We start from the raw sequence: 12,221 nt of genomic DNA, 5'->3' as shown, positions 1-12,221 counted from the left end.
GCGGCCAATGTGACGATCTGGCTTTAAGTCGATTCGATACAAATGACGAAAACGGACGGATGTCTCAGGTTTTTACTGCATATGAACACTTTTCACATTCTCCCGTGCAACTCGGCTGCGAGTCCTCCTTTCATGCAGAATCTTAAGGTCCTAGCTCATGTCCAAGGCACCAAAGCCAGCTAAAAAGTCAATAATCGATACCTAAAACTTGAATTGTACTACTTCTTACTGGCTATTACATTAACTTAGAAGCTTCATCTGTGTTCTACTGTGGTGCTTTTAGTGTCTCCACATACCGCAGCACGCGACATAGCTTTGCAGACGATAAGTACAACCGTTTCAGAGAGAAGAGCGGCCAATGTGACGATGTGGCTTTAAGTCAATTCGATAACAAATGACGAAAACGGACGGATGTCTCATTTTTTACTACATATGAACACTTTTCACATTCTCCCGTGCAACTCGGCTGCTAGTCCTCCTTTCATGCAGAACCTTAAGGTCCTAGCTCATGTCCAAGGCACCAAAGCCAGCTAAAAGGTCAATATTCAATACCTAAAACTTGAATTGTACTACTTCTTACTGGCTATTACATCTACTTAGAAGCGTGATCTGTGTTCTACTATGGTGCTTCTAGTGTCTCAGCATATCGCAGCACGCGACATAGCTTTGCAGACGATAAGTACAACCGTTTCAGAGAGAAGAGCGGCCAATGTGACGATCTGGCTTTTAAGTCGATTCGATAACAAATGACGAAAACGGACGGATTTCTCAGGTTTTTACTACATATGAACACTTTTCACATTCTCCCAAAAACTCGGCTGCTAGTCCTCCTTTCATGCAGAATCTTAAGGTCCTAGCTCATGTCCAAGGCACCAAAGCCGGCTAAAAAGTCAATAATCGATACCTAAAACTTGAATTGTACTACTTCTTACTGGATATTACATCAACTTAGAAGCTTCATCTGTGTTCTACTACGGTGCTTTTAGTTTCTCCGCATACCGCAGCACGCGACATAGTTTTGCAGACGAAAAGTACAACCGTTTCAGAGAGAAGAGCGGCCAATGTGACGATGTGGCTTTAAGTCGATTCGATAACAAATGACGAAAACGGACGGATGTCTCATTTTTTTACTACATATGAACATTTTTCACATTCTCCCGTGCAACTCGGCTGCTAGTCCTCCTTTCATGCAGAACCTTAAGGTCCTAGCTCATGTCCAAGGCACCAAAGCCAGCTAAAAATTCAATATTCAATACCTAAAACTTGAATTGTACTACTTCTTACTGGCTATTACATCAACTTAGAAGCTTCATCTGTGTTCTACTGTGGTGCTTGTAGTGTCTCAGCATACCGCAGCAGGCGACATAGCTTTGCAGACGATAAGTACAACCGTTTCAGAGAGAACAGCGGCCAATGTGACGAACTGGCTGTAAGTCGATTCGATAGCAAATGACGAAAACGGACGGATGTCTCAGGTTTTTACTGCATATGAACACTTTTCACATTCTCCCGTGCAACTCGGCTGCGAGTCCTCCGTTCATGCAGAATCTTAAGGTCCTAGCTCATGTCCAAGGCACCAAAGCCAGCTAAAAAGTCAATAATCGATACCTAAAACTTGAATTGTACTACTTCTTACTGGCTATTACATTAACTTAGAAGCTTCATCTGTGTTCTACTGTGGTGCTTTTAGTGTCTCCGCATACCGCAGCACGCGACATAGCTTTGTAGACGATAAGTACAACCGTTTCAGAGAGAAGAGCGGCCAATGTGACGATGTGGCTTTAAGTCAATTCGATAACAAATGACGAAAACGGACGGATGTCTCATTTTTTACTACATATGAACACTTTTCACATTCTCCCGTGCAACTCGGCTGCTAGTCCTCCTTTCATGCAGAACCTTAAGGTCCTAGCTCATGTCCAAGGCACCAAAGCCAGCTAAAAGGTCAATATTCAATACCTAAAACTTGAATTGTACTACTTCTTACAGGCTATTACATCAACTTAGAAGCGTGATCTGTGTTCTACTATGGTGCTTCTAGTGTCTCAGCATATCGCAGCACGCGACATAGCTTTGCAGACGATAAGTACAACCGTTTCAGAGAGAAGAGCGGCCAATGTGACGATCTGGCTTTAAGTCGATTCGATAACAAATGACGAAAACGGACGGATTTCTCAGGTTTTTACTACATATGAACACTTTTCACATTCTCCCGTGCAACTCGGCTGCTAGTCCTCCTTTCATGCAGAATCTTAAGGTCCTAGCTCATGTCCAAGGCACCAACGCCAGCTAAAAAGTCAATAATCGATACCTAAAACTTGAATTGTACTACTTCTTACTGGATATTACATCAACTTAGAAGCTTCATCTGTGTTCTACTGTGGTGCTTTTAGTGTCTCCGAATACCGCAGTACGCGACATAGCTTTGCAGACGATAAGTACAACCATTTCAGAGAGCAGAGCGGCCAATGTGACGATCTGGCTTTACGTCGATTCGATAACCAATGACGAAAACGGACGGATGTCTCAGGTTTTTATTACATATGAACACTTTTCACATTCTCCCGTGCAACTCGGCTGCTAGTCCTCCTTTCATGCAGAATCTTAAGGTCCTAGCTCATGTCCAAGGCACCAAAGCCAGCTAAAAGGTCAATATTCAATACCTAAAACTTGAATTGTACTACCTCTTACTGGCTATTACCTCAACCTAGAAGCTTCATCTGTGTTCTACAATGGTGCTTGTAGTGTCTCAGCATACCGCAGCACGCGACAAAGCTTTGCAGACGATAAGTACAACCGTTTCAGAGAGAAGAGCGGCCAATGTGTCGATCTGGCTTTAAGTCGATGCGGTAACAAATGACGAAAACGGACGGATTTCTCAGGTTTTTACTACATATGAACACTTTTCACATTCTCCCGTGCAACTCGGCTGCTATTCCTCCATTCATGCAGAATCTTAAGGTCCTAGCTCATGTCCAAGGCACCAAAGCCAGCTAAAAAGTCAATAATCAATACCTAAAACTTGAATTGCACTACTTCTTACTGGCTATTACATCAACTTAGAAGCTTCATGTGTGTTCTCCTACGATGGTTTTAGTTTCTCCGCATACCGCAGCACGCGACATAGTTTTGCAGACGATAAGTACAACCGTTTCAGAGAGAAGAGCGGCCAATGTGACGATCTGGCTTTAAGTCGATTCGATAACAATTGACGAAAACGGACGGATTTCTCAGGTTTTTACTACATGTGAACACTTTTCACATTCTGCCGTGCAACTCGGCTGCTAGTCCTCCTTTCATGCAGAATCTTAAGGTCCTAGCTCATGGTCAAGGCACCAAAGCCAGCTAAAAAGTCAATAACCGATACCTAAAACTTGAATTGGACTACTTTTTACTGGCTATTACATCATTTTAGAAGCTTCATCTGTGTTCTACTATGGTGCTTTTAGTGTCTCCGAATACCGCAGCACGCGACATAGCTTTGCAGACGATAAGTACAACCGTTTCAGAGAGAAGAGCGGCCAATGTGACGATCTGGCTTTAAGTCGATTCGATAGCAAATGACGAAAACGGACGGATGTCTCAGGTTTTTACTGCATATGAACACTTTTCACATTCTCCCGTGCAACTCGGCTGCGAGTCCTCCTTTCATGCAGAATCTTAAGGTCCTAGCTCATGTCCAAGGCACCAAAGCCAGCTAAAAAGTCAATAATCGATACCTAAAACTTGAATTGTACTACTTCTAACTGGCTATTACATTAACTTAGAAGCTTCATCTGTGTTCTACTGTGGTGCTTTTAGTGTCTCCACATACCGCAGCACGCGACATAGCTTTGCAGACGATAAGTACAACCGTTTCAGAGAGAAGAGCGGCCAATGTGACGATGTGGCTTTAAGTCAATTCGATAACAAATGACGAAAACGGACGGATGTCTCATTTTTTACTACATATGAACACTTTTCACATTCTCCCGTGCAACTCGGCTGCTAGTCCTCCTTTCATGCAGAACCTTAAGGTCCTAGCTCATGTCCAAGGCACCAAAGCCGGCTAAAAAGTCAATAATCGATACCTAAAACTTGAATTGTACTACTTCTTACTGGATATTACATCAACTTAGAAGCTTCATCTGTGTTCTACTGTGGTGCTTTTAGTGTCTCCGAATACCGCAGTACGCGACATAGCTTTGCAGACGATAAGTACAACCATTTCAGAGAGCAGAGCGGCCAATGTGACGATCTGGCTTTACGTCGATTCGATAACCAATGACGAAAACGGACGGATGTCTCAGGTTTTTATTACATATGAACACTTTTCACATTCTCCCGTGCAACTCGGCTGCTAGTCCTCCTTTCATGCAGAATCTTAAGGTCCTAGCTCATGTCCAAAGCACCAAAGCCAGCTAAAAGGTCAATATTCAATACCTAAAACTTGAATTGTACTACCTCTTACTGGCTATTACCTCAACTTAGAAGCTTCATCTGTGTTCTACAATGGTGCTTGTAGTGTCTCAGCATACCGCAGCACGCGACAAAGCTTTGCAGACGATAAGTACAACCGTTTCAGAGAGAAGAGCGGCCAATGTGTCGATCTGGCTTTAAGTCGATGCGATAACAAATGACGAAAACGGACGGATTTCTCAGGTTTTTACTACATATGAACACTTTTCACATTTTCCCGTGCAACTCGGCTGCTATTCCTCCTTTCATGCAGAATCTTAAGGTCCTAGCTCATGTCCAAGGCACCAAAGCCAGCTAAAAAGTCAATAATCAATACCTAAAACTTGAATTGTACTACTTCTTACTGGCTATTACATCAACTTAGAAGCTTCATGTGTGTTCTCCTACGATGGTTTTTGTTTCTCCGCATACCGCAGCACGCGACATAGTTTTGCAGACGATAAGTACAACCGTTTCAGAGAGAAGAGCGGCCAATGTGACGATCTGGCTTTAAGTCGATTCGATAACAATTGACGAAAACGGACGGATTTCTCAGGTTTTTACTACATATGAACACTTTTCACATTCTCCCGTGCAACTCGGCTGCTAGTCCTCCTTTCATGCAGAATCTTAAGGTCCTAGCTCATGGTCAAGGCACCAAAGCCAGCTAAAAAGTCAATAACCGATACCTAGAACTTGAATTGGACTACTTTTTACTGGCTATTACATCATTTTAGAAGCTTCATCTGTGTTCTACTATGGTGCTTTTAGTGTCTCCGAATACCGCAGTACGCGACATAGCTTTGCAGACGATAAGTACAACCGTTTCAGAGAGCAGAGCGGTCAATGTGACGATCTGGCTTTAAGTCGATTCGATAACAAATGACGAAAACGGACGGATTTCTCAGGTTTTTACTACATATGAACACTTTTCACATTCTCCCGTGCAACTCGGCTGCTAGTCCTCCTTTCATGCAGAAACTTAAGGTCCTAGCTCATGTCCAAGGCACCAAAGCCAGCTAAAAATTCAATATTCAATACCTAAAACTTGAATTGTACTACGTCTTACTGGCTATTACATCAACTTAGAAGCTTGATCTGTGTTCTACTATGGTGCTTTTAGTGTCTCAGCATACCGCAGCACGCGAAATAGCTTTGCAGATGATAAGTACATCCGTTTCAGAGAGAAGATCGGCCAATGTGACGATCTGGCTTTACGTCGATTCGATAAACAAATGACGAAAACTGACGGATTTCTCAGGTTTTTACTACATATGAACGCTTTTCACATTCTCCCGTGCAACTCGCCTGCTAGTCCTCCTTTCATGCAGAATCTTAAGGTCCTAGCTCATGTCCAAGGCACCAAAGCCAGCTAAAAAGTCAATAACCGATACCTAAAACTTGATTTGTACTACTTCTTACTGGCTATTACATCATTTTAGAAGCTTCATCTGTGTTCTACTATGGTGCTTTTAGTGTCTCCGAATACCGCAGTACGCGACATAGCTTTGCAGACGATAAGTACAACCGTTTCAGAGAGCAGAGCGGTCAATGTGACGATCTGGCTTTAAGTCGATTCGATAACAAATGACGAAAACGGACGGATTTCTCAGGTTTTTACTACATATGAACACTTTTCACATTCTCCCGTGCAACTCGGCTGCTAGTCCTCCTTTCATGCAGAATATTAAGGTCCTAGCTCATGTCCAAGGCACCAAAGCCAGCTAAAAATTCAATATTCAATACCTAAAACTTGAATTGTACTACTTCTTACTGGATATTACATCAACTTAGAAGCTTCATCTGTGTTCTACTATGGTGCTTGTAGTGTCTCAGCATATCGCAGCACGCGACATAGCTTTGCAGACGATAAGTACAACCGTTTCAGAGAGAAGAGTGGCCAATGTGACGATCTGGCTTTAAGTCGATTCGATAACAAATGACAAAAACGGACGGATGTCTCAGGTTTTTACTGCATATGAACACTTTTCACATTCTCCCGTGCAACTCGGCTGCTAGTCCTCCTTTCATGCAGAATCTTAAGGTCCTAGCTCATGTCCAAGGCACCAAAGCCAGCTAAAAAGTCAATAATCGATACCTAAAACTTGAATTGTACTACTTCTTACTGGCTATTACATCAACTTAGAAGCTTCATCTGTGTTCTACAATGGTGCTTTTAGTGTCTCCGCATAACGCAGCATGCGACATAGCTTTGTAGACGATAAGTACAACCGTTTCAGAGAGAAGAGCGGCCAATGTGTCGATCTGGCTCTAAGTCGATTCGATAACAAATAACGAAAACGGACGGATTTCTCAGGTTTTTACTGCATATGAACACTTTTCACATTCTCCCGTGCAACTCGGCTGCTAGTCCTCCTTTCATGCAGAATCTTAAGGTCCTAGCTCATGTCCAAGGCACCAAAGCCAGCTAAAAAGTCAATAATCAATACCTAAAACTTGAATTGTACTAATTCTTACTGGGTATTACATCAACTTAGAAGCTTCATCTGTCTTCTACTATGGTGCTTTTAGTGTCTCCGCATACCGCAGCACGCGACATAGCTTTGCAGACGATAAGTACAACCGTTTCAGAGAGAAGAGCGGCCAATGTGACGATCTGGCATTAAGTCGATTCGATAACAAATGACGAAAACAGACGGATTTCTCAGGTTTTTAATACATTTGAACACTTTTCACATTTTCTAATGCAACCCGGCTGCTAGTCCTAATTTCATGCAGAATATTGAGGTCCTAGCTCATGTCCAAGACACCAAAGCCAGCTAAAAATTCAATATTCAATACCTAAAACTTGAATTGTACTACTTCTTACTGGCTATTACATCAACTTAGAAGCTTCATCTGTGTTCTACTGTGGTGCTTGTAGTGTCTCAGCATACCGCAGCAGGCGACATAGCTTTGCAGACGATAAGTACAACCGTTTCAGAGAGAAGAGCGGCCAATGTGACGATCTGGCTTTAAGTCGATTCGATAACAAATGACGAAAATGGACGGATTTCTCAGGTTTTTACTGCATATGAACTCTTATCACATTCTCCCGTGCAACTCGGCTGCTAGTCCTCCTTTCATGCAGAATCTTAAGGTCCTAGCTCATGTCCAAGGCACCAAAGCCAGCTAAAAAGTTAATAACCGATACCTAAAACTTGAATTGTACTACTTCTTACTGGCTATTACATCATTTTAGAAGCTTCATCTGTGTTCTACTATGGTGCTTTTAGTGTCTCCGAATACCGCAGTACGCGACATAGCTTTGCAGACGATAAGTACAACCGTTTCAGAGAGCAGAGCGGTCAATGTGACGATCTGGCTTTAAGTCGATTCGATAACAAATGACGAAAACGGACGGATTTCTCAGGTTTGTACTACATATGAACACTTTTCACATTCTCCCGTGCAACTCGGCTGCTAGTCCTCCTTTCATGCAGAATCATAAGGTCCTAGCTCATGTCCAAGGCACCAAAGCCAGCTAAAAATTCAATATTCAATACCTAAAACTTGAATTGTACTACTTCTTACTGGATATTACATCAACTTAGAAGCTTCATCTGTGTTCTACTATGGTGCTTGTAGTGTCTCCGCATACCGCAGCACGCGACATAGCTTTGCAGACGATAAGTACAACCGTTTCAGAGAGAAGAGCGGCCAATTTGACGATCTGGCTTTAAGTCGATTCGATAACAAATGACGAAAACGGACGGATGTCTCAGGTTTTTACTGCATATGAACACTTTTCACATTCTCCCGTGCAACTCGGCTGCTAGTCCTCCTTTCATGCAGAATCTTAAGGTCCTAGCTCATGTCCAAGGCACCAAAGCCAGCTAAAAAGTCAATAATCGATACCTAAAACTTGAATTGTACTACTTCTTACTGGCTATTAAATCAACTTAGAAGCTTCATCTGTGTTCTACTATGGTGCTTTTATTGTCTCCGCATACCGCAGCACGCGACATAGCTTTGCAGACGATAAGTACAACCGTTTCAGAGAGAAGAGCGGCCAATGTGACGATCTGGCTTTAAGTCGATTCGATAACAAATGACGAAAACAGACGTATTTATCAGGTTTTTACTACATTTGAACACTTTTCACATTCTCTCATGCAACTCGGCTGCTAGTCCTCCTTTCATGCAGAATATTAAGGTCCTAGCTCATGTCCAAGGCACCAAATCCAGCTAAAAATTCAATATTCAATACCTAAAACTTGAATTGTACTACTTCTTACTGGCTAATACATCAACTTAGAAGCTTCATCTATGTTCTACTACGGTGCTTTTAGTTTCTCCGCATACCGCAGCACGCGACATAGTTTTGCAGACGATAAGTACAACCGTTTCAGAGAGAAGTGCGGCCAATGTGACGATGTGGCTTTAAGTCGATTCGATAACAAATGACGAAAACGGACGGATGTCTCAGGTTTTTACTACATATGAACACTTTTCACATTCTCCCGTGCAACTCGGCTGTTAGTCCTCCTTTCATGCAGAATCTTAAGGTCCTAGCTCATGTCCAAGGCACCAAAGCCAGCTAAAAAGTCAATAACCGATACCTAAAACTTGAAATGGACTAATTCTTACTGGCTATTACATCATTTTAGAAGCTTCATCTGTGTTCTACTATGGTGCTTTTAGTGTCTCCGAATACCGCAGTACGCGACATAGCTTTGCAGACGATAAGTACAACCGTTTCAGAGAGCAGAGCGGTCAATGTGACGATCTGGCTTTAAGTCGATTCGATAACAAATGACGAAAACGGACGGATTTCTCAGGTTTTTACTACATATGAACACTTTTCACATTCTCCCGTGCAACTCGGCTGCTAGTCCTCCTTTCATGCAGAATATTAAGGTCCTAGCTCATGTCCAAGGCACCAAAGCCAGCTAAAAAGTCAATAATCAATACCTAAAACTTGAATTGTACTACTTCTTACTGGCTATTACATCAACTTAGAACCTTCATGTGTGTTCTACTACGGTGGTTTTAGTTTCTCCGCATACCGCACCACGCGACATAGTTTTGCAGACGATAAGTACAACCGTTTCAGAGAGAAGAGCGGCCAATGTGACGATCTGGCTTTAAGTCGATTCGATAACAAATGACGAAAACGGATGGATGTCTCAGGTTTTTACTACATATGAACACTTTTCACATTCTCCCGTGCAACTCGGCTGCTAGTCCTCCTTTCATGCAAAATCTTAAGGTCCTAGCTCATGTCCAAGGCACCAAAGCCAGCTAAAAGGTCAATATTCAGTACCTAAAACTTGAATTGTACTACCTCTTACTGGCTAGTACATCAACTTAGAAGCTTCATCTGTGTTCTACTATGGTGCTTGTAGTGTCTCAGCATACCGCAGCACGCGACATAGCTTTGCAGACGATAAGTACAACCGTTTCAGAGAGAAGAGCGGCCAATGTGTCGATCTGGCTTTAAGTCGATTCGATAACAAATGACGAAAACGGACGGATTTCTCAGGTTTTTACTACATATGAAAACTTTTCACATTCTCCCGTGCAACTCGGCTGGTAGTCCTCCTTTCATGCAGAATCTTAAGGTCCTAGCTCATGTCCAAGGCACCAAAGCCAGCTAAAAAGTCAATAATCGATACCTAAAACTTGAATTGTACTACTTCTTACTGGCAATTACATCAACTTAGAAGCTTCATCTGTGTTCTACTATGGTGCTTTTAGTGTCTCCACATACCGCAGCACGCGACATAGTTTTGCAGACGATAAGTACAACCGTTTCAGAGAGAAGAGCGCCCAATGTGACGATCTGGCTTTAAGTCGATTCGATAACAAATAACGAAAACAGACGGATTTCTCAGGTTTTTAATACATTTGAACACTTTTCACATTCTCTCATGCAACCCGGCTGCTAGTCCTCCTTTCATGCAGAATATTGATGTCCTAGCTCATGTCCAAGGCACCAAAGCCAGCTAAAAATTCAATATTCAATACCTAAAACTTGAATTGTACTACTTCTTACTGGCTATTACATCAACTTAGAAGCTTCATCTGTGTTCTACTGTGGTGCTTGTAGTGTCTCAGCATACCGCAGCAGGCGACATAGCTTTGCAGACGATAAGTACAACCGTTTCAGAGAGAAGAGCGGCCAATGTGACGATCTGGCTTTAAGTCGATTCGAAAGCAAATGACGAAAACGGACGGATTTCTCAGGTTTTTACTGCATATGAACTCTTATCACATTCTCCCGTGCAACTCGGCTGCTAGTCCTCCTTTCATGCAGAATCTTAAGGTCCTAGCTCATGTCCAAGGCACCAAAGCCAGCTAAAAAGTTAATAACCGATACCTAAAACTTGAATTGTACTACTTCTTACTGGCTATTACATCATTTTAGAAGCTTCATCTGTGTTCTACTATGGTGCTTTTAGTGTCTGTGAATACCGCAGTACGCGACATAGCTTTGCAGACGATAAGTACAACCGTTTCAGAGAGCAGAGCGGTCAATGTGACGATCTGGCTTTAAGTCGATTCGATAACAAATGACGAAAACGGACGGATTTCTCAGGTTTGTACTACATATGAACACTTTTCACATTCTCCCGTGCAACTCGGCTGCTAGTCCTCCTTTCATGCAGAATCATAAGGTCCTAGTTCATGTCCAAGGCACCAAAGCCAGCTAAAAATTCAATATTCAATACCTAAAACTTGAATTGTACTACTTCTTACTGGATATTACATCAACTTAGAAGCTTCATCTGTGTTCTACTATTTTGCTTGTAGTGTCTCAGCATACCGCAGCACGCGACATAGCTTTGCAGACGATAAGTACAACCGTTTCAGAGAGAAGAGCGGCCAATTTGACGATCTGGCTTTAAGTCGATTCGATAACAAATGACGAAAACGGACGGATTTCTCAGGTTTTTACTACATATGAACACTTTTCACATTCTCCCGTGCAACTCGGCTGCTAGTCCTCCTTTCATGCAGAAACTTAAGGTCCTAGCTCATGTCCAAGGCACCAAAGCCAGCTAAAAAGTCAATAATCGATTCCTAAATCTTGAATTGTACTACTTCTTACTGGATATTACATCAACTTAGAAGCTTCATCTGTGTTCTACTGTGGTGCTTTTAGTGTCTCCGAATACCGCAGTACGCGACATAGCTTTGCAGACGATAAGTACAACCGTTTCAGAGACCAGAGCGGCCAATGTGACGATCTGGCTTTAAGTCGATTCGATAACAAATGACGAAAACGGACGGATTTCTCAGGTTTTTACTACATATGAACACTTTTCACATTCTCCCGTGCAACTCGGCTGCTAGTCCTCCTTTCATGCAGAATCTTAAGGTCCTAGCTCATGTCCAAGGCACCAAAGCCAGCTAAAAGTCAATAATCAATACCTAAAACTTGAATTGTACTACTTCTTACTGGCTATTACATCAACTTAGATGCTTCATGTGTGTTCTACTACGGTGGTTTTAGTTTCTCCGCATACCGCAGCACACGACATAGTTTTGCAGACGATAAGTACAACCGTTTCAGAGAGAAGAGCGGGCAATGTGACGATCTGGCTTTAAGTCGATTCGATAACAAATGACAAAAACGGATGGATGTCTCAGGTATTTACTACATATGAACACTTTTCACATTCTCCCGTGCAACTCGGCTGCTAGTCCTCCTTTCATGCAGAATCTTAAGGTCCTAGCTCATGTCCAAGGCACCAAAGCCAGCTAAAAAGTCAATAATCGATACCTAAAACTTGAATTGTACTACTTCTTACCTGCTATTACATGAATTTAGAAGCTTC

This window comes from Schistocerca gregaria, unplaced genomic scaffold (assembly GCF_023897955.1).
Source record: "Schistocerca gregaria isolate iqSchGreg1 unplaced genomic scaffold, iqSchGreg1.2 ptg000351l, whole genome shotgun sequence".
Taxonomy (NCBI): Eukaryota; Metazoa; Arthropoda; class Insecta; order Orthoptera; family Acrididae; genus Schistocerca; species Schistocerca gregaria.
The sequence above is the reverse complement of the archived record's forward strand: the minus strand, read 5'-3'. Positions refer to the sequence as shown.